Below are 27,500 nucleotides of genomic sequence, written 5' to 3'. Positions count from 1 at the left end.
AACACCAAAAGACACACAGACACACACAGACACACACACCTTGACCTTGGCAGTGACGGCACCTTTTCCCATAAAAACCTACCCTCAGCCACTTGAGGGTGTGTGTGTGTGTGTGTGTGTGTGTGTGTGTGTGATATTTCATCACCCGGTGCAGGATGGCGGTGCCCTTGTGTGCCGGTGCCTTCTTCCATCATCTGCCGGGGGCTTCCTCCTTTACCAAAGGGGGGGGGGTGAATTTAACCCCCCCCCCTCCCTCCCTCTCAGGGTGGAGCCTATTCCCAACTGGAGGTTCTCATTCTATATCCTGGTGGAGCCTATTCCCATCACCATGTGGAGGTTCCCATTCCCCTCAGGGTGGAGCCTATTCCCATCACCCTCTGGAGATTCCTATCCTCCTCCCCTCTGGTAGAGCCTCCTGCCATAGTCTTGTGGAGACTCCACGTGGAGCCTCCTGCCATAGTCTTGTGGAGCCTCCACCTCATCCCCAGGAGAAGAACTCCTGTCGTCACCCTTGATACTGGAAGGCTCCAGTCTTCAGATGAGGGAAGGCTCCTTAGTTCCCTGGTGAGGGTCCTTCATTGAAAGCCTCGTTTCCCTTAGCTTGTGGCTCGACCCGTTATCACCTCGTAGATACTCACCTGACCAGGTGTTAGAAGCAGCCGTTCTTCACCCAGTGGTGGGGGGTTTCTGTTCCTCAGGTGTTGGAGGCTTCCATCCATCAGCTGGTGGAGGAGGAGGGACCGCCACCAGCTGATGGAGACTACGTGCTTCAGCTACGTCTGACTGGCGGATGTTCCCTTCTTCACCCACTCGTTTAGACCACGTCCCCTCCGCCCATCGGTAGGAGGAGGAGGGGAAGTCGTCCTCCTCCTCACCCCATCATCACCAGCTGGTGAAATCCCTCTCATTGCTACCCCAGGGGTAAGGACTTCCTTCATCACAGGATGATGGACACCCCTCTCTCTCTCTCTCTCTCCCTCTCTCCCATCCCTTCATCACCACCACCTGGGGCAGCTCTTCTCCACCTCCCACACCTCCCTCCCTCCACCAGTCTCGTGTATTCTTTCATTTGTGTGTTCGATAGATGCTGTGTGTATTGCTAGCGTCGAGCTTGTTGAGGAAGTTGAATTTGGTTCTGTGGATGGGTTTGTTCCCCCCCCACTCCAGGGCCTCCCTCTCCTTCGCATCTCGTGAGGTCTCGTGGTTCGAGCGCTGCTTCAGTCTCCCAACCGTTGGGGTTTTCGGGCCCCGTCTTTCTCGTCTATTGATACGATCTCGAGTGGGCGAGACCTCGAGTGATGATTCATCATTTGTTTCCATAGAGTTCGAAGCTTTGGAATTTTGTCTCTACCTCCGCCATGTCTTTCCTAAATAACTGTGGCGTAAACCACCCACTCTTTTTTTTTTTTTTTGAGACAGGTACTTTTCCTCTTTTCCTTTGGTTTACTTCATACTCGGCGTAGACTTCATGCTTGGAGTAGACTCCTGTGTGTTTACCTCCTCATACAACGAGAAGTGAGATGCATTACGAACCAGGTCACCCGTGTATCGGATCATCATCACCCAGACCAAAGGCATTTTGGTATCGTTGTCCGACGCCATCAACCACTCGGGGGTTGACGTAACCATCTCGTTAGTGACGCTACCTTCCCACTGGTCTTGAGGAGAATCCTTGGAGCCATATATACAGACTCCACCCAGGCGGCGCTGGTCTGTATAACACCGCCATCTCTGTCTTCTTCATTTCCCTCGAAACATGAGGAATTCTTTGGGGAGGTGCTCTATATCTTTGGGGGAGGTGCTCTATATCTTTGGGGGAGGTGCTCTATATCTTTGGGGAGGTGCTATATATCTCTGGGGGAGGTGCTATATATCTCTGGGGGAGGTGCCATATATCTCTGGGGGAGGTGCCATATATCTCTGGGGAGGTACTCTATATCTCTGGGGAGGTTCTCTGTGCATCGTATGTATGTGTGAAAATGCCGGAGATCCAAGGTATTTCATCCCATCTTATATAAAATTTTTCGATGTCATTGTGAATCTGGGAGTCGATAGCTGTTCAAACAGAATTAAGTGATCCGGCTATTCACGCATGCGCACACACACACACACACACACACACACACACACACACACACACACGACTCTACGGTGAAGCCCGGCAACAGCAGGAAGCATGACTCGAGACAAAAAGAAGACGAACTGAAAAAAAATTTATTCACGGCCGTAGTTCTCTCGCCACGTTATTCAACCAACGCCTGACCTTCGTGGACTAGTTTTTGCGGCGGACGACGCGTCGGCAGCCCCCGCAATTCCCCGAGCGGACTGAATGTCTCTTTTCTCTCGTTTTGTTGTTGTGTCTGTATAGTGTGAGTTGGTATGTTGATTGACTCTTAGATTCTGGAGATGTTCCATATAGGGCGCAGCGGATGAGCGCTGTTAGAGAAGGGCGCTGCGGACGAGCGCTGTTAGAGAAGGGCGCTGCGGACGAGCGTTGTTAGAGAAGGGCGCTGCGGAGGAGCGCTGCTAAGAGAAGGGCGCTGCGAACGAGCGCTGTTGGAGAAGGGCGCTGCGTACGAGCGCTGTTGTAGAAGGGCGCTGCGGACGAGCGCTGTTAGAGAAGGACGCTGCGAGTGATCGCTGTAATAGAAAAGCTCTGTATTGTTATACCCCGGCAAACGATGGGCAAAACTCACTAATTAACATGTTTGCGATGGCCACGTCAGCGCACTGTGGGTGTGGGGGGATGAGGGACTGTTATTACGAAGTGATTACGTCATGGTAATCATGAGAATGCCACTTTACCATGAACTGTCTCCTTCCCGTCTTCAAGTGGAGAAGGAAGTCACCCACAGTCTTACCGTAGCCCAGGGGAAAGAAGTAATGACACTGAATGAATGAACTGGTGATATAATGATGTGGTACGGCCCAAACCTGGCTTTGAATTAAGTTTGAGCACCTGACGACTATTTGTGGTCAGTCTAGATCCATCTTTAGCGTGAACACCGTCCTATCACCGTCCGAAATATAGTGATAAAGGACCAGAGTCATTCACTCATCACAAACGTAGTAATACAAGACAAGACACTGTTTCCATGTCATTGCGTACTAGAAAACGATTTATGGTTCAAATAAAGTTGGGAGTGGGGAGACCTTTCACAACATTCGTAACTACTAGTTCACTCGAGTCTAAAAAGGCTATATGATCTATTGATGTCGCTATTTTGTCTGTGCTGTCTTAACAGATTTAGAAATTACTTCTTGTTTTTAAGTTGTACGACTCTGTAAAGGCTTCAGTCTGTAATGTCGCAAGCTACGTTACTCACTATGGTGAGAACCTGACATCGACAATATTTCAGCGTTACCCCTTTAACGAGAAGGTAAAGAACGAGTGCACTTTTGTTTGAAAGAAAACGTTAAATCCTTAAAGCTGTAGGTAAAACAGTTGATTGTGATTCCATTATCTTTTACAATTCGCTGACCTCGAACTCTTAATTGGCTTAATCGATTCATTCGATATTTTTACGAGCATTTACTGTTGTCATGTTTATCTGGGGCCTTATCACTGACTGGTCTTGCAACACAAGCATTATCATACTAAAAGTTTATCTTCATTTCCTTAAGTCTAGATATTATCATCGACAGCTAATGAAACAGTTTTAGAATTATTTCCCCTTCTTTCCCTGAATAAATTTTCTTATAATTGAAGAAATTAATTGCTTCCTTGCTAAGGATGGGACAATGATTAGGGTTTTTTTTTCGGTTTCGTCTACAGAGAAGTTAACTTAGCGTTTTATATATATAGTCTTAAACCCTGAAAAGACCAATTTTTTTTTTTTTTGGTGAAGATTGATTAGTTATTATGATATGTTTTAACATAAAGACAGTTGCCAGGGGTCAAGCAGGATGCCAAATGCAATAATTGTTTACTCTGGCAACTCTGTAAATATTAAGCTTATCGCATAAATTTGGAATAATTGTGCCATTCATTTTTCAAGTAAACTATGAATTTTCCTCTTAATTTTACTTACGTACGGAAAGCTGAAAGAAAAATTATAATCAAATAATGACAAGTTAGTGAAAACAAAGGCTCCATAGGCTTGTGTGTGTGTGTGTGTGTGTGTGTGTGTGTGTGTACGTAGAAGCTATGATACCCATTTCCAAGGTAAAGACGGGGCAATTCGAGAGTAAAACTCTTTCCCCTGTAACAAACATTGTAATTACAAGATAGTAATCACACAGTAATCACACCCATTACCTCTGCGTCAGGGAACATGTCCACAATGACAGTACGGTCGTGTGTTCATGCAATACTTTTTATCTGGTCCCGATGTCCACCAGGAAAGGCAACGCACTCGCCCTTCCACTCGAACTTCACAACTTCCATCGAAAGAGCGATGAAGTTCTCCCTTTGCTGTCCCGGCTGAGGCTCAGCCTTACAAAACTCCATATCCAGAGTAAAGAAAGGAGAGAGTATAGTACACAACATAGTCCCAATGTAGTGATGCTTCGTCGTCGGCATCCTAGCAATCATCAGTCTGTTACAGCCATGTTCCTCAAGGCTTCAAACAGGCTAGGATTGTCTGGCGAGCGAAGGTTCATGTCCATAATTTTACAATTAAGGGCCATATGACACTTGATCACCTAGCGCTGTATAGTATTAAAAGCGAGGCTATTAACCATTCAGTTCAAACATTGCAAACTGTTGTGGAAAGCTCGCTGACCGAGGGGTTTCTGAATGAATTCTACTTCAATATTTCTTATCTTTTAAGATAGATTGACAGACTGGGGGTTTCTGAATGAATTCTACTTCATTGTTTTTATTCCTTAAGATACATTGACGGTCTGATGTGTCATTCACGCGTATCATAACTAGGTATGTATGATTTTTTTATATTAAAAAAACGTCATAATTCAACCTTAAGCGCAGCTACGCTTAAGGTTAGCCTATGCCAATGCAGCTTACGGGTACTCTAGGTTATGATCGGTCACACCTTGCCATTCATTAACTACTGGCGAGAGAACGGAGAGATCAATGGCCAAACAAAGCCATTAGGGCAACTTGTTTGCTTACTGCGGTGGTGATAGGTCACGTGACAGACGGGAATGGACAAATGCAAAATAGTTCGACGAGTGGTTTAATATATTTTTTTTTCCCTTCCTTCAGGTGATGATACATTGATAGAAAAATGACTTAAGAGTTATGTCTACATATGTTGAGCTCCTCAGATGCAAATAGGTAGGTCCAGCGGTACAGCTCCGTGTTATATATATATATATATATATATATATATATATATATATATATATATATATATATATATATATATATGAATGATGTGTGATTACTATTTGTGTTTTGCGGGGAGTGAGTTATACACTATTGTTGTCCCGCCTCTTAACTTTGTGTATAATACATCTAGTGTTTAGAGACGAGGCGACAGGTGTTTGAATGTGCTTATACGCGTGTTTTACTGTGTTTATAGACACACACTCCACCCTCTCCTCTCCAGCCTAAGCCAGGTGTGTCGGATAAATTTCAGGAACGATTTGTAAATGGAGCTCATGTCACATTTAAAAAAAAAATGAGGAAAACCTAAAAGTAAGGTAGATATCGGCCACAAGTGGAAGCTAGGTAAGGTTTTTTTTTTTTTTTTTTAGTGTTTGATCAGTTTTTAGGTTAGTGAATCCCACACTTTCCTGATCTTCATAGCCCCCACCAGTAGGATTTACCAATTATCTTAGAGGGAAAGGCTTCCCTGGTCTCGATGTACTTCCTGTGATAATTACCATCGTTCCAAAAGGTTTTCTTTTTTTCCATTAAACTTTTAATATGACGGCGGGACTTGAGAGTGACAAAACACTACCCAGCAATCTTGTCTGATGTGAGGGGAGCGATTTCTTAAAGTTAAAGCACCAGTTTAGGGGCACCACTTTATTATCTTTCGAATAGGAGTGATTTTTTTTCTTTATTTTAGTGGCTGTATTATTTTTATGGAATATACTAAGTGATACATCATGATTGGGATCGTTCTTTGAATTCCACGATGGTAAATAAGGAGATAGTGGTCAGGGTTGAGGTGATCAAAGAAAATATGAAGTTGAAATTAGATGAAACCTCTGCAAGCAGCCGAGATATCTATACCTTGATTTTCTATGCAAAAGTCGACGATATCCATCGCATGCATTTTGCCTGCAGACTCGCACCGCCAGAACGTTCCTTTGATCTTTTTCCATGAGACTGATACATGTTACTTATTCTTCGCGAGAGCACGAATTAGCCCGCATTAGCGAGGTAGCGTTCAGAACAGAGGACTGGGCCTTTGAGGGAATATCCTCACCTGGCCCCGTTCTCTGTTCCTTCTTTTGGAAAATTAAATAAAAAAAAAAAGAACGAGAGGGGAGGATTTGAGGCCCCCCCGCTTCCTCTTCTTTTAGTCGCCTTCTACGACACGCAGGGAATACGTGGGAAGTATTCTTTCTCCCCAATCCCCAGGGATAATATATACACACACACACACACACACACACACACACACACACATATATATATATATATAATATATATATATATATATATATATATATATATATATATATATATATATATATATATATATATGTATATATATATGCAGGATATCTCTCAAACATGTTTCATTGGATATGACTGCTAATTTCGGAGTTAGCATTCATCACTTTCTTGTTGATGTTCTTAATTTATCTACCTGAACAGTATATGAGAATCGATAAAGTTGAGAACATTAGCAAGAAACTGATAAGTGCTGAATCAGTTATTACATTTAAGTGATAACGATCACTTAGTGAGGTTAGGCAAGGTTTCATTGGGTCTTGATTTTCAACAAGGGTCATCTGGATATGCGTGGATCAACGGCACTCTTTCCCTAATCTTCATAACTCTCATTGTTAACGCCATGTTCATTCCATCCGAACAATCTATTGATCCCATTCACGTTGCGCCATATCATTGTATTTTATGAACACTAAATTATCACTGCGAAAGAAAATATTTCAAATATATTAGAGTGACGCCCGTGAATGGGGTACTAAGTTATAGCCTCTTAAATTCCTTTTGGAAAATTTTTAAAACAAATTCATCAGTTGTTGTTCGTTGGATAGTCCTTGCTCCTTGTTCTCATGTTCTGCTTCAGTAAGTATTTTTGAGACGAAAACTCTTGGTTAATCTTTATTAGAATCTTCTGTTAAAGTATATTTGCTTAGCTTTCTTTTTATTATTATTCTCTCGTACTGATTACTCAGGTGTTTTGACCTTTTTGTGTGTGTGTGTGTCTAAATGGTCTTATGGACTCGAAGATAATTTTCTAAAGAACCTTACTGGAAGACGCAGACTTTAGCGTGTGTCTGGTCACAAAATCACAACCCGGTCTATAGCTGGAAGTTAGCTAGACGCATATGTTTTTGTCCTTGCGCGACTCGTAAAAGGGGTTTGGCTTCTAAGTGGTCGCCACCGTTAAAACGGTAATGGACTTAAGGTAAATGACATTTTCATTATTCTTTTATTTTTCTAGATGGAGTCCAGGGGTTATACTGAGGTAGGCTTAGGTCAGGTGGTTGGAGGTCAGATCCCTGATCGTGGTGGCATATGTAAGGTCGAATAGTTTGATTGTTTTGCTTCACATTTTCCTGCACTTCAAAACTCTTTCCCATTTTTTTTCCCCACCGTGAATGAATCGAGTTACCGTATGAGAAGAAGAGTTGCAACAGTGATCACGATTTTCTCGTGGGAAGTCGAAGATGAATTCGGTTTTTTCTAGGCTATAACAACTCCCTCTGGGCAACCATAATTTCCTATGACAGTTGAAAATCCTCTCTTTTTTCCAACACCAGGATTATGTTGCAAGGCATCACGATGATTGCAACGAATTTGGCTCTGTAGAGTAAGTCGATTAATCCACAAATAAAGTAGCGCAGGGAAAGTATTTGCAATATATTTGTGCGAATATTCATACATGTGTATATTTGTCTTTTCTTTTGTGTTTGTGTATGTTTTAATGCATATCTGTAAAGATTTTTTATGCCTTGTGTTTTTATGTGTTGTGTATGCTATTATATGATTGTGTGTGAATTTGTGTGTTTGCTTGTGTGTGATCTGTATTGATGTGTGTGTGTGTCTACTTAATTGTGTACATGGGGAGGACAGTCAAACGCGTGCAGCCCAACTTGGTATTTCTACAATAAACAGAGATTTTTACATTTCCCTTATATAACTGTATTTATTTATTTCTTATTATTTTTACCATGTACCCTTCATCTGTCGGGAAAAGGATATATTCTCGCCTCCCTCCTCGCACTTCCCTTACCCAGCTTACTGTTGTGTGAGGTGTGTGGCTCGTAGTTCTTGTAGAGATGAAAAGAACTGGTTTCTTTTAACATCATCATTATTTTCCTCCCCTGTGGTGTGGACAGATGTTAGCATGTCATCCATTCGCGTGGGTATTTCCATGACCTTCCCTAGCCGCCCCCTTCCTTTCTCAGATCTTGTCCACGAATCTGAGAACACACTCAGCAGCAGCACTTCGGACACATACGTAGGTGGTCCTCTCCCACGCTCCTCCAAAAGATATTTTCCCCGGAGATGCTTCAGGGATGGTTCCATTTCGAAGGTGTCTTGGTCAGGATGGTTCTTGTAACTTGCTTTCCCCCCAACACGATGGTCAAAGTCTGATCTGTTTCTCACCCTTTTCCCTTCTTCGTTACTTTGTGTGCCTTTTGAAATTCGTTTACGAACGGAACGAAAAGGGGAAAACCAGAAATGCAGTCATGGAATTATTTGATGAAGATTTTTTTTTTCTGACCCCTTGCATTTCGTTGACCTGACTCATATCTGGATTTACAGTTATATGGAGCAGAGAGGAGGTTCTCAACCGTGCGAGGGAGCGACTGTGAACAAAGGTACGTCGTAAAGGTTCTTGTATAAAGTTCTTTAGATTTGGGTCATTCCTTTAGCTTTCATTATATCACAGGCGCATGCAAGAGACTCAGTTTAGAATTAGTGTCCTACAGAAGCATAAAGAAGAAAGAAATTTTGTTTCCCCGAGTTTCAAATAACTCGTTAGAATAAAAAAAAAGATGCTTAATTGCATGAATGTTTTTTTTTTCTTTTCTTTTTTTTGTCAGAGAGCTTAGATCTCGTGCCTTGGTATTAGTGTCAAACACAGTGTAGTTCATGTGTGTGTGTGTGTGTGTGTTGATGCAGCGAAACATGGCTTAGATCACGTGTTTGTGTTGTGAGGAAACACGAGAATCAAGACATGTTTTCCCCTTTTATTTCAAATTCATTGTTTTACACCAGAGATTTTTACATTCTGTTTTAGGGAGACATTACGACTGGGAATAATTCACTTCGATGGAACGGCCCACTCTGCATAATGTTGGTTCGACCCTTGAGCACGACGGGACGACCCATCGGTAGGATGACCTGGTCTGTAGCCTGACCCAAAGGGATCGAGGCAGAGGTCAGTAGTACCCAACGGTCGAACCGTCGTGGTCAAGGGGCGAAAAAGGTCGTGCCAATACCATCATTGAAGTATCATACCGGAGATAAAGTCTCCTCCACTGCATTCGTGAAAGAGATCCGAAAAGTAAACTCGGCTTTTGTGACATTTGACGAATACCTTAGAGTAGATATGTAAAACGCATGTCAAAAGTTTCGAATTTTAGGGTATATTGTAAGCAAAAACTTAACACATTAACGTTATAAGAAGCCTATGTGAAATGTTGTTCGTTCTGCAGCTGTGTCGGAGGGACGATGAACGTAACTGCTTCGTATTGAACTTCGCCGTCCAGTGAAGCAGTGTGAAATATCATGAACTGACTTTATTTGGCGGTAAAAATAATCACCACATATTTCGCACAACACACACACACACACACACACACACACACACGAATGAAGCAACGGTGGAGGGCGTTATACAAGACGAAGCTTGGAAGAAGATCATTCCCTCGAGTGCTAATGTGTCTGGGGCCACACTGCTGACTTGGGTTAGGGAACCTTGGGGATTGGATGAGGGTGGAGGGAATCCCAGCGTGAGTGCCGACAAGGGCGAGGAGGTGATGGTGAAGACGGAAGGCAAAGTAGTCGGGTGTTGTTCCACGGTTGAGAGGATCGAACAAGGTTTCGTCTACAGAATCTTGGATGTAGTTGTTTCCGCGTCAAGACGTAGGAATAAGCGGCGAGATGGAGTAACGGACGTTGCCAAGGCAGCAGGCGCTTGTTGCTAACGAGAGAGAGAGAGAGAGAGAGAGAGAGAGAGAGAGAGAGAGAGAGAGAGAGAGAGAGAGAGAGAGTCTTCATCCCTTGTGAGAAATGTCAAGTGGGGGTTTCGAGCCTCTCTCGAACACGGGAGTCGAACGCGAGTCTGTTGAGGAACTTGTGAAGTCTGATGGCGCGCTTTCGCCTGGTCTCGCGACCCAGGAGAGGTTTCTATTTTCACACCAATCACCGTACAGTTCTGAGTGTAGGGGGGGACTGTGGTACCGAGGCTCGGTTTTTAGAACCAAGACCTGTTCGTGCAAGCTTACGGCGCGAGACATCCTTTGGTAAGCCACAGTCATCCGATGGAAGTTGTGTTTTACCAGGTTTTACTCGTTAGTACAGAGATCATCGAGAGATAAATTAGGGGGGCGAGCCTGTCAGATGTGTGGCACCATCAGACTAAGGGAGTGGCGGTTATAGAATATGTACCCTTGACTCGCACTTCAGACACCTCCGTGATGGGGATCTTAAACAAACGACGCCATGGCTCGCGCGACTGTTAATCAACATTGAGTGGCATAAAAAAAAAACCCACACACACACGCTGAGGTCCAGCCAGGAGGCGAGAACTCTCCACGGACCAGCTAGAAATTCCGAGGGAAATCAAGGTACACTGAACGCATGATGTACAGAGCGGCGTCGCTAGTGGTTTAAGAGAGAAGAAGAACGTTGATTTTCCCTCCCGCTGCGAATGATGGATGTGGTCTGCATGAAGGAGAGGCGGACACACGTGATAGATCATCCCATCACCAGTGGACATAACGGAGGAACGTCGCTGTAATTTCACAAGTTCCAAACTGTGGCCCCCTAGCCCTTCGCGGTGCAGCTAGGGCAAGGCGGGGAGGGCGTCTTGGCAGCGTCGCGGACGCGGTATTATAACTCTGGATATAAATGGACGTAAGGGACATCACACGAGATGAAATTAGTCGTCACCGAGTTCTATTTTCCCCACTCCGTGGCGAGAGCGTCGATTGTTCCTGTAAACATTAAGAACGGGGTTGTGCTGTGCCCCAGGTGCCCGTGGCACGTTCAAGTCGGTGCAGCCAGTCTCCTCCTCCTCCTCCTCCTCCCTCCTCCTCCGTGTCCCGGGAAGCTGTCGAACAAGTTGTAGATTTGTTTCTCCAGTGGAGCCGGGAGTGGAGAGGCGCCGGACACGTCGCTAGCGCGAATATTGACCCTCGACCCAGTCCTGGAGGAGGAGGAGGAGGAGGAGAGTGGGTGTCTTCGAGTCCACCATGACTCCCTCCTTCCTCCCTCCTCCTTTCTAGTGGTCGTCAGAGGAGTAGCAACACCGATGACTTGCCCGAGTCACAGTGGCTGGGTTGCTCTGCCCTACGCTGCTGGCCTCACGGCCCAGGGGGTTCGATACCAAGCAACGGGTTTCGTGTGCATAGTAATGCGCTGGACGGAACCACCCGTCTGTTCTCACCTGCGCGGGGCGAAGTGCCTCTACCGTGCGTGGTAATGCGTTGGTTGTTGCATCGGCGGTACGCCAGTCGGCGTCCAGAGCGCCTCCGTCGTCGCAGTGATGGTACGCACGTACGTACGCGCGCACGCACGCGCGCCCGCACGCGTCGTGCCACACACACACCTCTATAGGTTGTCGTCCTGGCAGTCGGTGTGGGCAGAGGGGTATCTCTGTCGTCATCGTCAGGTGGTTCTTCTCCGCGCGCCCTTACTGACACCTACTTCCTCTCTCTCTCTCTCTCTCTCTCTCTCTCTCTCTCTCTCTCTCTCTCTCTCTCTCTCTCTCTCTCCTGCTTGGCCTTACGTGGTTATTTCTGCCCCGCTCAACGTCTCCGGCATTCGCTTAAGTGTTTCAATGGCTCGTCTGAATTTGCCTGTAATCTCTTTGTTTACAGGAAAATCTTGGGAGAATATTTGTTTTTGAATATCGCATGACTGTCTCACTGCTCGAGTTCTTGGTTCCAATATTTTTTTTTGTTAGTTGAGGCGGCACTCTGATCAAGACCATACCTTAAATGCTTTATATATATATATATATATATATATATATATATATATATATATATATATATATATATATATATATATATATATATCGTAACCTGAACCAGGTACCTATTTTATCGACCAACCCTTAAGGGGTTGATGAACGGCTGGGTTGACTGTGACCCGACTGCCGCATCCAGGATTCGAACCTTTGCGCTCGACCCCGGGCGGCCCATGAATGCGTCATGGTCAACTACGCCCACCTGTACAACACGTAGGCCTATAAAATAGCCTTGTTTGTTCTCGTTCTCCTTCAGCCATATTACCATCGTGTCTCTCTCTCTCACTGCCTTTATGTTCTTATAGAGTCATTCGTTCATGTTGTGCCTCATCCCTTCGTGACCTCCCGCTGTTCTTTGTGAAATTGTGGGGGGGAAAAAATAAGAACAAAAAAACGACCATGTCTTCCGTGACTCGGTTGCTGCCCAAGAGTTTACTAGACCAAGGGCACACACACACACACACACACACACACACACACATGCTGCCGGGGCCGTAGTACGCCCTTGGATTAACCCGAGCTTCGGGCGGACCTTCAGGAGTAAAAAGTCTTCTGTAGGTGACTCGCCCCCCTTGGTTTTGGCGCCTGGGCGGCGGTGTAATGAAGCTCACCTCTCTGTGGTGGGGCGAGGGAGAGTGGGATGTTGGGTGCAGCTGGGGTGGGTTTGCCCGAGTTAGTGCCAAACTTTCTCGGTCTCACGGAGGGCGACGGGCAAGTTGGGAACACCTGGAGGATACAAGTGCAGCCCCGGCCTCCTCCTCCTCCTCCTCTTCCCCCGCTACCGTCATCGCCCCTCCCCACCCGCTCGGTCAAATGACCAAAAGTTCGATCCAGGCGACCGAGAGTTCGGCGCCACGTCGGCCCTCGGGAACGCGATGGGGGGGGGGGGGGGGGGGGGGGGGGGCATGCGGGAGGCGGTGTAAAAAAAAAAGGGGGGGTTGTGATGTAAGGGAGCCGCCCTGCGTGTCTCCTCAGGACTGCATGGAAAAGGTTATTGATAATTTACGTCAGTGAATTAGCATCGAATGCAGTAAATACATCGCGAGATCATCTGTGGTAGGGGCGAAGTCTGTGTTCTGCAACGTTATAGGTAGGGACGTCAGGAGGACTTGCGCTTTGCCTGATTATAATGGTCAACTGTGCGCAAGTTCCTCTCCGATAGTCGTCTTTTCACCCCATACTTGATCGGGGGGTTCACACGCTCCTTTTTATTTTGGCTTAACGGGGTAAATGGCTGCAAGGATCAGGTCGCAGGTGTAGGGAGGGCGTCCTGGTTTTACAGGGACGTGAGGAACCGATTTACACATTCACGAGGACGGGAGGTGGTGAGATGACTCACCTATTTGCAAGGAGACGAGTGACTGTAGACCTCCCATCGTAGAGCTTGAGATGTTTACCCTCCTCCAGGTTGTTTACAGGGGCGGGTGTAGGGGCTTTAGCGCGGGGCTTCAGGTAGTTTGGGTCGTCGATGTAGGGGCTTCTGCCCTTTCAGCTGATCACGTCAAGGAAACATCCCCTGGATCTCCATTATTTGCACGTCTCCGCGTTTGCCCGTGATCCTTGGGAACTTCCAACCCCCTTCTCTGCAGATTTCTAGCACCGATTGCGATCACAGCGAGATCTAGTGTTGAGAGAGGAACAAGAGTACACCATCTGCATGCTGACAGGCAGTGCCTCCTCCCTGAGGCTGCCCCAAGCCAGACGCCGTACCCAGCCTCCTCCCTGAGGCTGCCCCAAGCCAGACGCCGTACCCAGCCTCCTCCCTGAGGCTGCCCCAAGCCAGACGCCGTACCCAGCTTCCTCCCTGAGGCTGCCCCAAGCCAGACGCCGTACCCAGCCTCCTCCCTGAGGCTGTCCCGAGCCCGACGCCGTACCCAATACTCCCGCCAGCAGAAGCATCATGTCCGGGTCCTGTGAGATCATAGTATCTGACTCTCCTCGACGGTTTGTACACAGTGGTTGTATGGATGACACGAGCAGTAGATGAATATTTAGATTCAAAATGCTGAACCGTCTCGAGATTCGCCCCTCCTCCCTCCCTACCTGCCTGCTTGGCTGGCAGGAGTCCCACACCGTCCCTCACCTGGCAGGAGCCACACACCGCCCCTCAACTGGCAGGAGCCTTACACCGTCCCTCACCTGGCAGGAGTTCCGCACCGTCCCTCACCTGGCAGGAGTTCCGCACCGCCCCTCTCCTGACAGGAGCCACACACCGCTCCTCACCTGGCAGGAACCCCACACCGCCCCTCAACTGGTAGGAGCCTTACACAGTCCCTCAACTGGTAGGAGCCTTACATCCCCCCCTCACCTGACAGGAGTCACACACCGCCCCTCACCTGGCAGGAACCCCACACCGCCCCTCACCTGGCAAGGAGCCCCACACCACCCCTCACCTGGCAAGGTATCTGCCGCCGGATATAGATTGAGGTAATTAATTATCTCATTATGATAAATAACCAGAGCCCCGAGGAGGCAATGTGACAGGTGAGGCATACGTCCCTCTTGATAGCAGGCGCACAGCCAGCCACGCTGCCCCACCCACCTCCCCCCCTCCTCTGCACTCTTGTCTCCCCATCCCCCGCCACCGTGTGACATCCCCTCCCCTGCAACGTTGTCTCCCCATCCCCTGCCACCGTGTGACATCCCCTCCCCTGCAACGTTATCTCCCCATCCCCCGCCACCGTGTGACATCCCCTCCCCTGCAACGTTGTCTCCCCATCCCCCGCCACCGTGTGACATCCCCTCCCCTGCAACGTTGTCTCCCCATCCCCCGCCACCGTGTGACATCCCCGTCCCCCTGCAACCTTGTCTCCCCATTCTCTGCCAGCGTCTGTCATTCCCTCCCCTGCTACCATCTGTAATCCCCTTATGCCAACGTCTGCCATCCACCCCACACACACACTGCCACCCTCTGCCACCCCTTCCCCTTCTTGTGAGACACACACACACACACACACACACACACACGTGACACACGTCATCAGGTGATCCAAATCAAGGCGGAGGGATGTGGATGGGGGTGGATTAACCCCTGTCGGCACTGCACCCGTTACTTGAGAGATGTCGGCACTGCAGGTGTGACTCGAGCACTGTCGGCACTGCTGCTGCTGGCACGCTAGCGATCACGTTGTACGTATTTGCCGGCGCCGCTCGCCTGTCATGTGTTTACGTACGTCTTATTCACTGGTAATGGGATCTCGTCCTCTTGTTTTTTTTTAAATACTTCGATATCCAGTCCTTCCTCGAGTTTCAGGAACTCGCTTCAATAGCTGCTGATAAGGTGTCGTTATGTTCGCAAGTAACTGTAAGTTTCCCTCAACTGTGTAGATCAAATGTTGCGAGAGAGAGAGAGAGAGAGAGAGAGAGAGAGAGAGAGAGAGAGAGAGAGAGAGAGAGAGAGAGAGATGAATGGAAGACCATCTGGTAGGGGTCCACTTCTTTTCTAATCGGTTGAACACAAGAAGAGTCTCTCCACCTCTTGTGTAGACGCGTCTCATGTCGTCCCTCAACCCGTCCGTGAACTGGTTCAGTTCCCCCATTAGCCATGAACTGGTTCAGTCTCCCATTACCCATGACCTGGTTCAGTCTCCCATTACCCATGACCTGGTTCAGTCTCCCATTACCCATGACCTGGTTCAGTCTCCCATTACCCATAAACTGGTTCAGTCCCCCTTTACCCATGAACTGGTTTAGTCCCCCCATTACCCATGAACTGGTTCAGCCCCCCATTACTCATGAACTGGTTCAGTCCCCCATTTCCTTCCTTCAATATTGGATGCCTGTCTACCACTTTCCTGGTGACCTACATTACGCAAGAAGTGTGTTGCGACCTGAAAAGCAGATGGATACATTTCGCATTTTCCTTAATGGCTCTGTTCGTTGGCCCTAATGGACCTGTGCCTTACCGGAATTGCTACGTATCTCTGCCTAGCTTTCCTCGTTTGACATTGGTTCAGTCACGAAGTCCACATCGGCGCCATGTCTTGCGAAAAAAAGGTAGTGTTGAGGATAGAATATAGAGAGAAAATAGCTCAAGAATAATACTCTTTAAGAGCTTATAAGTGTGTGGGTAAACTTCCCTCTTAGAGAGGAACAACTCGTAGCTCTTGAGGAAGACAAGAGAAGGTAGACCTCGAAAGCTTAACGGACTAAGAGAAGGTAGACCTCGAAAGCTTAACGGACTAAGAGAAGGTAGACCTCGAAAGCTTAACGAACAAGAGAAGGTAGACCTCGAAAGCTTAACGGACAAGAGAAGGTAGACCTCGAAAGCTTAACGGACAAGAGAAGGTAGACCACTTCGATAGCATAACGGTGAACGTGAAGAACAAAAAAAGGGATACATCACATTAGCACACCCTCGCGTTTCAGACAACCTCGCGATGGTAATTATGTGACGCAGTGACCTTCTGAACCTTGCCGTGGCCTCTGTGGCTGACCGGAGGAGACACGCAAGCAAGCCAGCCTACTCCTGCGACCGCAGACCCGAGTCATGGCCGTAGAACAGACGAAGAGAACCAGCATTACGACCTAGACGAAGTGGGTCGAATTTTGAAGACAGATTAGGAGAGTTAAGTCCAAAGCGAGTCTGTAGGTATGTACTGTTGTTAGTATATGGGAAGTACTTCATATACAGTCACATTAGTTCTCTGGTTACCAGAGTGACGGCCCAGAAGAGGAAAGGTATCGGCAATCGAGTAAAAAAATCTCGACTCTCCTTCAGGAAGAAACTTCGAGTACCTGCGTAATGTGGGGTTAGCACTATAGGCCAGAGTCCTTTCGCCGATTCCCAGTGGATGGACTGCGTTGTGTTGCGGAGAGTCACATAAGATGAGAAGGTCGTGAAGAGTCTTAGAAAGAGCAATGGGGAGGAAATCTGGTTTCAAAGACGTTGGACAAGTATGTTTACGTCTGCTCCAGTGGAGTATTGTATGTACATTTCGCTTGTAAGCAGATTACGAGACGTAATCGAAACAAGATGGAACAGATTTGGAAGAAACTGAAATAACGTAGAAACGTCACGCGTCATGCGAGTGGAGTATGTAATTGTTGTAGACGTAAGGTTATTGGTTAAGGGATGAAAAGAGATAGCACATGAAGGGAAAGAACTCTACGAGTTAACCAAAGTTAACCTCTAAAAAAAAAAAAAAAAAAAGGATGAAATTTTGGAAGGGAACTACAAAATTGGAGAGTTTTCGGAGATCAGAGACTTGTGCCACCACTTGCAAGACGGTGTCGAGATATTGTAGGCTAAAAGATTTTCTCCCTCCAGAGAACTCTTGAGAAAATACGGCTAAAATAATGATGATAATGTAGGAAACGTTGTCACTGGTGGGTCTAGCCATCCGGTGGATAATCAGAGAGATAAGACTGTATTAATCAAGATAGAAATTAAAGATTAACAGAGACTTAAAAGATTTGGGGGATTGTAGAGATGAGCTTAGTAGGACGTCAGTTGGAAGATTTCAAACGATCGCCGTTCTTAGGATGGTGTGTATGTGTGTGTGTGTGTGTGTGTGTGTGTGTGTGTGTGTGCTAATGCATGTCAGCGAGTGAAAGCAAGAGGATTAGATTTCGGGCGAAAGTGACATAGACGAGCAAGCAAGGGAGCAGCAAGCTCAGTGGGTCGAATCCCTTGATACATTGGACACCATCCACAGAGGAAGTCTTGCTTGTCTCTCCGTCCCTACTTAGTAAAAACTGTCTTCACTTTGTTAGGTGTAGGATATGATGTGTTCTCCAGTTTCTTCATGGCCCCCCCTTCTCTTTTTTCCCCCCTTTTTTGATGTTCTCTCTAATATTTTTTTTTTTCCTATCACGCTACCTTTGATTTGACTCGTCTGATAAAAGTGGAAATACGGAAAGAAATGTCAAAATCATTTCGATTAGGATCAAGAGATTGGGGGAAAAAAGAGCGGTTAACTGGTTGTAGCATCATTGTTATGGACAAAAGAAAGATGGAATAACAGATGTTGTCAACATCTTGATAAAGGAGTAATTCATTTTACTTAGACGTAGGAGAGCAATGATATCGAGTGAGAATGGAAGCTAAAGATGTGAAAAAAAAAAAGAATTTTTTGCGAACCTGACACTCCAGCTTCCACCATCGATTGGCTTTGAGAGAAATTGGTGACAGACTTTTTGATTTGGATGATGCCATAGCCCCTAGAGAAGAGGGGATATATTGTCTAACGATCCAGCAATAATGACGTCTGCTATATGCTCTTCGGGAGAGACAGAAGCATCGCCCGAAGAAGGACGGCAGTAATCTTCCAGAGGGGGAAATGAAAGTAACATAAAACAGCACTTGTGCAAGATCGTCCACTGAACACCACCTTAAAAGCCATAGCTGCTATTTAGAAGGGATGGCTATATAGTGGTACGAGGAGGAGGAGGAGGAGGAGATGAAATACCCAAGACAGACGTTAAGTAGGCTCAGGTGAAGCAGATGTAATGGGGGAGGAAATCATGTCGATACATGGCGAGGTACTGAGAACGATTTAACAATTCCCAGGTCCTTGAAGGGTGGTAACGATGGCCTGGATCACCATTAGCGTGATTGATGACTTGTTCCAGGTGGTCGAAGATGGATAACCCTCACTGGCTTCAACCTCCATCCACCACACACACACACACACACACACACACACACACACACACACACACAGCTCCTACGCCCTTATGTAAGGGAGGGCTTCACCCATCCTCTTCGTATGTTCTTTTATATATATATATATATATATATATTTTTCTTTTTTTTTTTTTTTTTTTTTTTTATACTTTGTCGCTGTCTCCCGCGTTTGCGAGGTAGCGCAAGGAAACAGACGAAAGAAATGGCCCAACCCCCCCCATACACATGTACATACACACGTCCACACACGCAAATATACATACCTACACAGCTTTCCTTGGTTTACCCCGGACGCTTCACATGCCTTGATTCAATCCACTGACAGCACGTCAACCCCTGTATACCACATCGCTCCAATTCACTCTATTCCTTGCCCTCCTTTCACCCTCCTGCATGTTCAGGCCCCGATCACACAAAATCCTTTTCACTCCATCTTTCCACCTCCAATTTGGTCTCCCTCTTCTCCTCGTTCCCTCCACCTCCGACACATATATCCTCTTGGTCAATCTTTCCTCACTCATTCTCTCCATGTGCCCAAACCATTTCAAAACACCCTCTTCTGCTCTCTCAACCACGCTCTTTTTATTTCCACACATCTCTCTTACCCTTACGTTACTTACTCGATCAAACCACCTCACACCACACATTGTCCTCAAACATCTCATTTCCAGCACATCCATCCTCCTGCGCACAACTCTATCCATAGCCCACGCCTCGCAACCATACAACATTGTTGGAACTACTATTCCTTCAAACATACCCATTTTTGCTTTCCGGGATAATGTTCTCGACTTCCACACATTTTTCAAGGCTCCCAAAATTTTCGCCCCCTCCCCCACCCTATGATCCACTTCCGCTTCCATGGTTCCATCCGCTGACAGATCCACTCCCAGATATCTAAAACACTTCACTTCCTCCAGTTTTTCTCCATTCAAACTCACCTCCCAATTGACTTGACCCTCAACCCTACTGTACCTAATAACCTTGCTCTTATTCACATTTACTCTTAACTTTCTTCTTCCACACACTTTACCAAACTCAGTCACCAGCTTCTGCAGTTTCTCACATGAATCCGCCACCAGCGCTGTATCATCAGCGAACAACAACTGACTCACTTCCCAAGCTCTCTCATCCCCAACAGACTTCATACTTGCCCCTCTTTCCAAGACTCTTGCATTTACCTCCCTAACAACACCATCCATAAACAAATTAAACAACCATGGAGACATCACACACCCCTGCCGCAAACCTACATTCACTGAGAACCAATCACTTTCCTCTCTTCCTACACGTACACATGCCTTACATCCTCGATAAAAACTTTTCACTGCTTCTAACAACTTGCCTCCCACACCATATATTCTTAATACCTTCCACAGAGCATCTCTATCAACTCTATCATATGCCTTCTCCAGATCCATAAATGCTACATACAAATCCATTTGCTTTTCTAAGTATTTCTCACATACATTCTTCAAAGCAAACACCTGATCCACACATCCTCTACCACTTCTGAAACCACACTGCTCTTCCCCAATCTGATGCTCTGTACATGCCTTCACCCTCTCAATCAATACCCTCCCATATAATTTACCAGGAATACTCAACAAACTTATACCTCTGTAATTTGAGCATATATATATATATATATATATATATATATATATATATATATATATATATATATATATATATATATATATATATATATATATATATATATTTGTTTTATATTCTACGTTGGTGCCACAGCGGTTTTGAATGTGTACTCTCTCTCTGTATTTCCCTCTTTCTATTTCCCTCTTTACTAATTCCCATTTTCTTTCCTGTCTCTGTGCCTGTGTTGCCGGGATGCATATTTCGCTGGATGATTGTGACGCTCCATCGCAGTGTTGCAACGCCGCTTTGACTGTTTCGATGGCAGCTTACCTTTATTGTTGTTGCTGTTTGTTTTTTTTTTCTACCCACAGACAAGCTTCATGTATTACTGCGAGGTGCTCGTCGGATGTTACAGACTCAGTGTTATCCCTGACATTATGTCTGTCGATACTCGGTGTCGTCTCTGTTCTTCCGTTTATCATTCTGCTGGCCTAATCCACCATGATTGGCACTGGTATATCTCTATCCTAAGGGATGTAGGGAGTGGGAGGAGAAGGAAACCCACTATCCACTTATCCACTTTGTGTCGCGGATGGCGGGGGATTGGATAGAGAGTGGGTGATGGAAGTCCGCCTCCCCTCCTGTATTATCATCAGTGGAATCAAGGAGTATTCCTCGTAGATTTAGTCTTCTGTTACTGTTCCTCCCTTGCTAAGACTAGGGTGTGTGTGTGTGTGTGTGTGTGTGTGTGTGTGTGTGCGTGTGGCCATCCATGAATATGTCATACAGATTAGACAGACTTGTTGGCTAGGCTTAATCGGATTCTACTGTACAATACTGACCAAACACGACCCAACTTTATATATATATATATATATATATATATATATATATATATATATATATATATATATATATATGTATATAGATAGATAGATAGATATTTAGATAGATAGATATACACAATGGATCTCGATACAGCGAACCATTTTTTTTTTTTTTTTTAGGTCAGGTTTCGTTCTTTTATTCGGGACTGACTTTTTCCCGTTTCACATTTTTATGAAAATATTTTGTTACCAGGTCAAACTTGCGGGTTTTGTAAATAATTAACTTGATCGGGATTCGAGCTGTTTAACAAAAAAGGTCAACTAACAATGAAGCTTAATTGGCAATTTGGGTTTTATGTGTGTTTGTGTATATATATATATATATATATATATATATATATATATATATATATATATATATATATATGTATATATATGTATATGTAATGTGTGTGTGTGTGTGTGTACTTTCATACTACTTCGTCGTTTCCTGCTTTAGCGAGACAGTATCAAGTATAGACGAAGGTCGGCCTCATTTGCTTACATTTACGCCCATATCTGTCATGCATGATGCACCGTATCCACAGCCAAGCCCCACACACCATTCCCTTGTGTCTCATGATCGCTTTATATACCCTGCTTCAGCCCAATGATAGCACGTCGTCCCCTGTATGCCTTATCGTTCCATTTCTCTTCCGTTCATGCACACCTTACACCCTTCTAAGTATTCGAGTATTCGACTCCAAATAACTCGAAGTCTCTTTCACCTCATCCTTCCATATCCATCTCGATCCCACGTCTCCTCCTTGGTCCATCCATTTCTGTCTCGTATATTCTTTTACCCAGTCTCTCTCTTCGCTCATCCTCTCTATGTATCCAAACCATTTCAGCAAACCCTCTTCAGCTCTCAATAGTTCTCTCCTTGCTGCCACTCCTCTCTTTCATCGACCATCCACACACCACATATTGACCTCACTGAGTATCATTTCCCACACGTCCTTCCAGAAAGCCCAGGCGGAGCTATTATGCCATCCAACATACCCTTCTTTGCCCCCACAGAGTGTGAACTGTCCTTCCACTTCTCAGTGCACCCAGGATCTTTGCCCCCTCCTCACCCACCGTATGGTTCACTTCAGCTTCCATAGTTCCATCCGCTGCCATATCCCCTCTCGGGTTTCTAAAGAACACCACTCCCTCCAAGTTCTTCCCATTCTTAAGCTCACGACTCCAGCAAACCCGTGTCATCCTCCTCCCCTTTGCTAAAGTTCATTACCTTATCTAAATCTCCTCCTTTCACACAGGTTGTCACTCGCACCCTCCATCAGAACAGTGTCATCTGGAAACAACTTCTGACCCGCCTCTCAGCCCCCTCTACCCACATTCTTAGTATACTTTATCCCCGCCGCTCTGTCGAAGAACCCTGCCTGCATTTCCCTACCCAGGAAGAAATTAAACAGCCATGGTGACATCACAACACAACCTTGACGCAGAACCCACCCTCACTTGGAACCATGCCCCCTCCTCCCTTCCTCCTTGCTCATACGCCTACCTCTCCAGATGACAACCCTTCACTTCTAGCAGCTTTCCTCCCACACCTTATATTCGTGACACCTTCCAGAACGTATCCTCTGTCAGCCCTGTCTTACGCTTTTATCCAGATCCATGAATGCCACATGCAAATTTTTCTTCTCCATGTATTTCTTACAGACGTTTTTCAAAGTAGACTCCTAATCCAAACATTCTCTCCAACTCTTGAAGCCATATTGCATCTCCCCAGTCGGATGCTCTGTGCATGCCACCACTTCCCCCCCCCCTCCATATCATCACTTTTCCATACAACTTACTAGGTATGCTCGACAGAATTTTGCCTCTTTAATCGGCACGTAATATATACTAGCACGATACAGGCATCCTGCCTGTCCTCAGACACCCTACTTTGGGCCACACATACATGGAAAACCCTGAATAACCAATCGTCAACATTGTCACCCGTCTCTTAAGATATTCACTTGCAGTCCCATCTACTTCAGCTACTTTGCCACACTTCATCTCACGCAAGACTTTCACCACCTCCTCTCTTTTCACCAAACCGTTTGGCATGACCTCAAATATACCTCAGACCCGCCCCTTGTTCCAAGATTCTCAAATTTACCTCCCTCATCACCCCGTCCATGAAGACATTAAACAGTTATGGTAACATCACAACGCCCTTGACTAAAACCATCATTCGCTGAGAGCCACTCACCCTCCTCCCTTCCCATGATGAAATAAGGGGAGGGGATCGGTAGAGCGTGGCAAGGCTCCTTAATGAGGGGAAAAGTAATAGAGGTGTTGATTGGATTATGTGGCAGTGAGCAGTGTCTTTGGCAGTGAGCGTTGCCTGTGGCAGTGAATAGTGCATGTGGCAGTGGATGTGGCAATGAGCAATGCCTGTGGCAGTGAGCGGTGCCTTGGACAGTGAGCGTTGCCTGTGGCAGTGACCAGTGCATGTTTCACTGAGCGATGTCTGTGTCAGTGAACCTTTGTCGTTGGCAGGAAGCAGTGTCTTTGGCCGTGAGCGGTGCCTGTAGCATTGAGCTATGTCTTATGTTCGTGGCCAGTACCTGTAGCAGTGAACAGTGCCTGTGGCAGTGAGCTGCAGCGCCTGCGACGCTGCTGGCCACGGAGTGCTGTGGGCGGGACTGGCATTCTCTTTGTTCCCTCGTGGTATACGCTGAGGTCGGAGATCAAGACCCGTGGAAACACACATGGAAGAAACGAGGGATGAAGGAGTGGAACTTCATACCACTGAAAGCAATTACCAACTGGGGGACGCTTCTGCTGGCGTTACGCTGCAGTAATAACGGCGAACTCCCTCACAAATTGCGGGAGTTGTAAGAGAGGGAGTAATTTAGGACACACTGCGAGCAGAAAGAAGGTACTAGTGTCGCTGAAAGTAGCACTGCTTTATGCCTGGTACGAGAATTTGATTGTTGGGTAATAGTGGGACGGCCAGATGAGAGGGAATGTTTGGTATATGTTTTGGGAGTAGATTTAGAAACTGTGGCGGAGTTGGGGCTACTGGACGCTGGTCTGCACGTGTTTCAAGGCCTGGTGCAGTGTGGACGCTGGTCTGCACGTGTGTCAAGGCCTGGTCCAGGTGTGGATGCTGTTCTGCAGATGTGTCAAGGCTTGGTCCAGGTGTGGATGCTGTTCTGCAGGTGTGTCAAGGTCTGGTGCAGGTGTGGACGTTGGTCTACAGGTGTGTCAAGGCCTGGTGCAGGTGTGGACGTCAGCCTGCGGGTGTCTCAAGACCTGGTAATTATACAGACTATGGACTGCATCTTGGGCATGGGGCTGGTTCACATGTGACCACAGCCTGCAGGTGGGGAGGAGGAACACAGAGATGATAAAACGAACATGATGGCCACCAGAGAGCCAGGAACTGTTTATAATGGCTTCAGGAGGTGGTGAAGGGGGCGGTGCAGGTGGGGTGAAGACGCTAATGGACGGTAATATAAGACTGAAAGGAGAAGGGTGGTCGAAGACGTGAAGGAACGTGAGATATTCATGAGGGGAGGGGCACGTGGAGAGAGCGCCCGTGTGGGAGAGAGAGGGAGGGAGGGAGGAGGGGCGACGGGTTCTGTAGTGGAAGGGGTGTGTAGAAAGAACGTTCCCTTTGGGGAGGGGTAGTTCTCTGATGGGAAGGGGAGCGTAGCGAGAACGCCCGAGTGAGAGGGGGAGCTTTCTGCTGGGAGGGAGGGTTTGGAACGCCCAAGGACGGCATGGTGGGGGGCAAGGAGGGAGGGAGTTCACTAGCGAAAAGGACGGGTGTTTTCGATCTCGTATGACAGAGGTTGGTAGACGACCATGACACACACTCCCTCAGTACACATACATATCCCAGACCTGGGCCCAAGCTGTGTACACACACCTGGAACGCGCCCCCCGGTGCCCACCGAAACCTCAAAAAGCCCCCAAGGGATGTACACAGATCGATGTACACAGTGAACAATGCCGGGCTTAGCGTAGCCACCATCCTCCCCTACCACGAACTAACAGGAAACAACATCAATATGTACTGCACCACCTCCCGGTCTGCCGGGGGATGCAAATAAGGCACACACACACACACACACACACACACACACACACACACACACACACCATCTCTCTCTCTCTCTCTCTCTCTCTCTCTCTCTCTCTCTCTCTCTCTCTCTCTCTCTCTCTCTCACCCTCTTGTATACCTATAAAAAGAAAAAATCCTGCAGCTGGGGAAAGTGAATGAGAAGTTTGTATGCGAGCGAAGGCCGACACAAGGGTAGGGCGAGCGCGTAAGGTCTAGCGGAAGTGTGTGAAAGGTGGGTAGATATGGGTTGTACGAAAGGTGGGTAAATATGGGGTGTATGAAAGTTGGGTGAATATTAGGGGTGTGTGTGCGAAAGGTAGGTAAATATGGGGGTATGCGAAAGGTGGGTGAATGTGGGGGTGTGCGAAAGGTGGGTAAATATGGTGATGTGCGAAAGGTGGGTAGATATGGGGTGTACGAAAAGTGAGTGAATATTAGGGTATACGAAAGGTGGATGAATATTTAGGTGTGCGAAAGGTGGGTAGATAATGGGGTGTGCGAAAGGTGCGTCAATGTGGAGTGTGTGAAAGGTGCGTAAGTATAAAGTGCACCGAAATATGCATGAATGATGTGCGAAAGGCGCTTCCGGTCAAATAAATCTACAACATGAATGATGATTGGCTAAGGTGAAGTAGAAATGAATAATTTGATTAACTTTTACTGATGAATACACACGACTTTGTTGACATTTCACTCTCGTCTCGTTTGAAGTGGTTCGTTTGGTGTTACCGGGCTCCGCCCGCGAGAGGCCACACCGCCACGAGTGAAAAGTCACCTTTGGCGAGGCTGTATAATTAAGAGCACAGCAGTCTCGTCGAATGAACTTCTCACTCCAAAGGAGTCTACATTTCCCTGCTGCTGGAAGTAGCGCAGCCTTAAGCCTCCAGAAATGCTTTGGGTCGTGGGTAACACAAGGTCTCTTTCACTCGAGATTGGTCCTGGGGTGATTATAGACAGTCATTTATCGTTTATCAGAATTCCCTACGTAAATTCATTATTGTGGAGCTGGGGAATGATGACTGGGCGTCTGTGTTCTCCTTTTTTTTTTTATTTATTCAGAAATGATTTCACGATTTGTGTCATAAGTGGGGCACAGCTGGCTAGACTTTACTGGCCCTTACATAATGGTGGATAACTCTTTATTACGGCGATAAGCTGGTAATAAGTCTTTACTGTAGTGAGAGAGTAGATCATTATCCTTTGGTTTTATTGAGAGAGAGAGAGAGAGAGAGAGAGAGAGAGAGAGAGAGAGAGAGAGAGAGAGAGAGAGAGAGAGAGAGAGAGAGAGAGAGAGATGTTTTTAAACTAACAAAGGATTTCAGCTTTTATTTTCTCTATCTTTATTGATTGTGTGATCCTTTTATTTATTTTATTTATTTGTAATTGTCTTTGTTGAATGTTTCTTGTTCGTTCATACCGTTTTCTTCCTGTACCTCCTCTGTATTGTCACCTGCCTGATGTGTCACAGCTTGTTGTCACTGCTGTGTCACAGCTTGTTATCACTGCTGTGTCACAGCTTGTTGTCACTGCTTGTCACAGCTTGTTGTCACTGCTGTTGTCAGCCTGTTTTCACCGTTATCATCACAGCCTGTTGTCAGTGTCGTCATCACAACCTGCCATCACCTGTTTTTTTTTTATCATCGCCGGGAGTCTCATGTTACTGTTCTTGTTATCACAACCTGTTATCGTTGCTGTTATCATCGCCAGCCATCACAGCCAATTTCATGTTTGCTTTCGTCACAACTACTGTCAGCACTGTTATCACTGCCAGTTATGCGACAGCCGTGTTAGCACTGCTGCTGTTATCACAGTCTTCTTATCGTTGCCTGTTATCAGTTTCGGCTATCCCTGCGTGTTATCACAGCCTGTTATGATTGCCTGTTACCACGGCTTTTATGACGCCCTGTTATCACTGCCTTTGATCACTGCCTCTTGACCCAGCCTTTAATCACTGACTGTTATCAGTGACCCTTATCACAACCTGTTATCACTGCCTGTCATCACAGCTTGTAGTCACTGTCACT

General features: G+C 46.4%; 1 protein-coding gene across 4 annotated transcripts in view; it reads left to right on the top strand.

Annotated features, from left to right (window-relative positions):
- Positions 1–27,500, top strand: part of LOC139752893 (uncharacterized) — a 469,040-nt gene that overhangs the window by 68,506 nt on the left and 373,034 nt on the right. For 2 of the 4 annotated variants that reach the window (XM_071668923.1, XM_071668925.1), the window contains exon 4: positions 8,879–8,934. The exons of the other annotated variants lie outside the window; for them this stretch is intronic. The gene's annotated coding sequence lies outside the window, so the exon portion shown is untranslated. The remainder of the gene's footprint in view (positions 1–8,878; positions 8,935–27,500) is intronic. 4 annotated transcript variants of the gene reach the window in all.

This window comes from Panulirus ornatus, chromosome 13, assembly GCF_036320965.1.
Source record: "Panulirus ornatus isolate Po-2019 chromosome 13, ASM3632096v1, whole genome shotgun sequence".
NCBI classification, from domain to species: Eukaryota; Metazoa; Arthropoda; class Malacostraca; order Decapoda; family Palinuridae; genus Panulirus; species Panulirus ornatus.
Note: the sequence above shows the minus strand (reverse complement) of the source record. Positions and strands in the feature narration are given on the sequence as shown.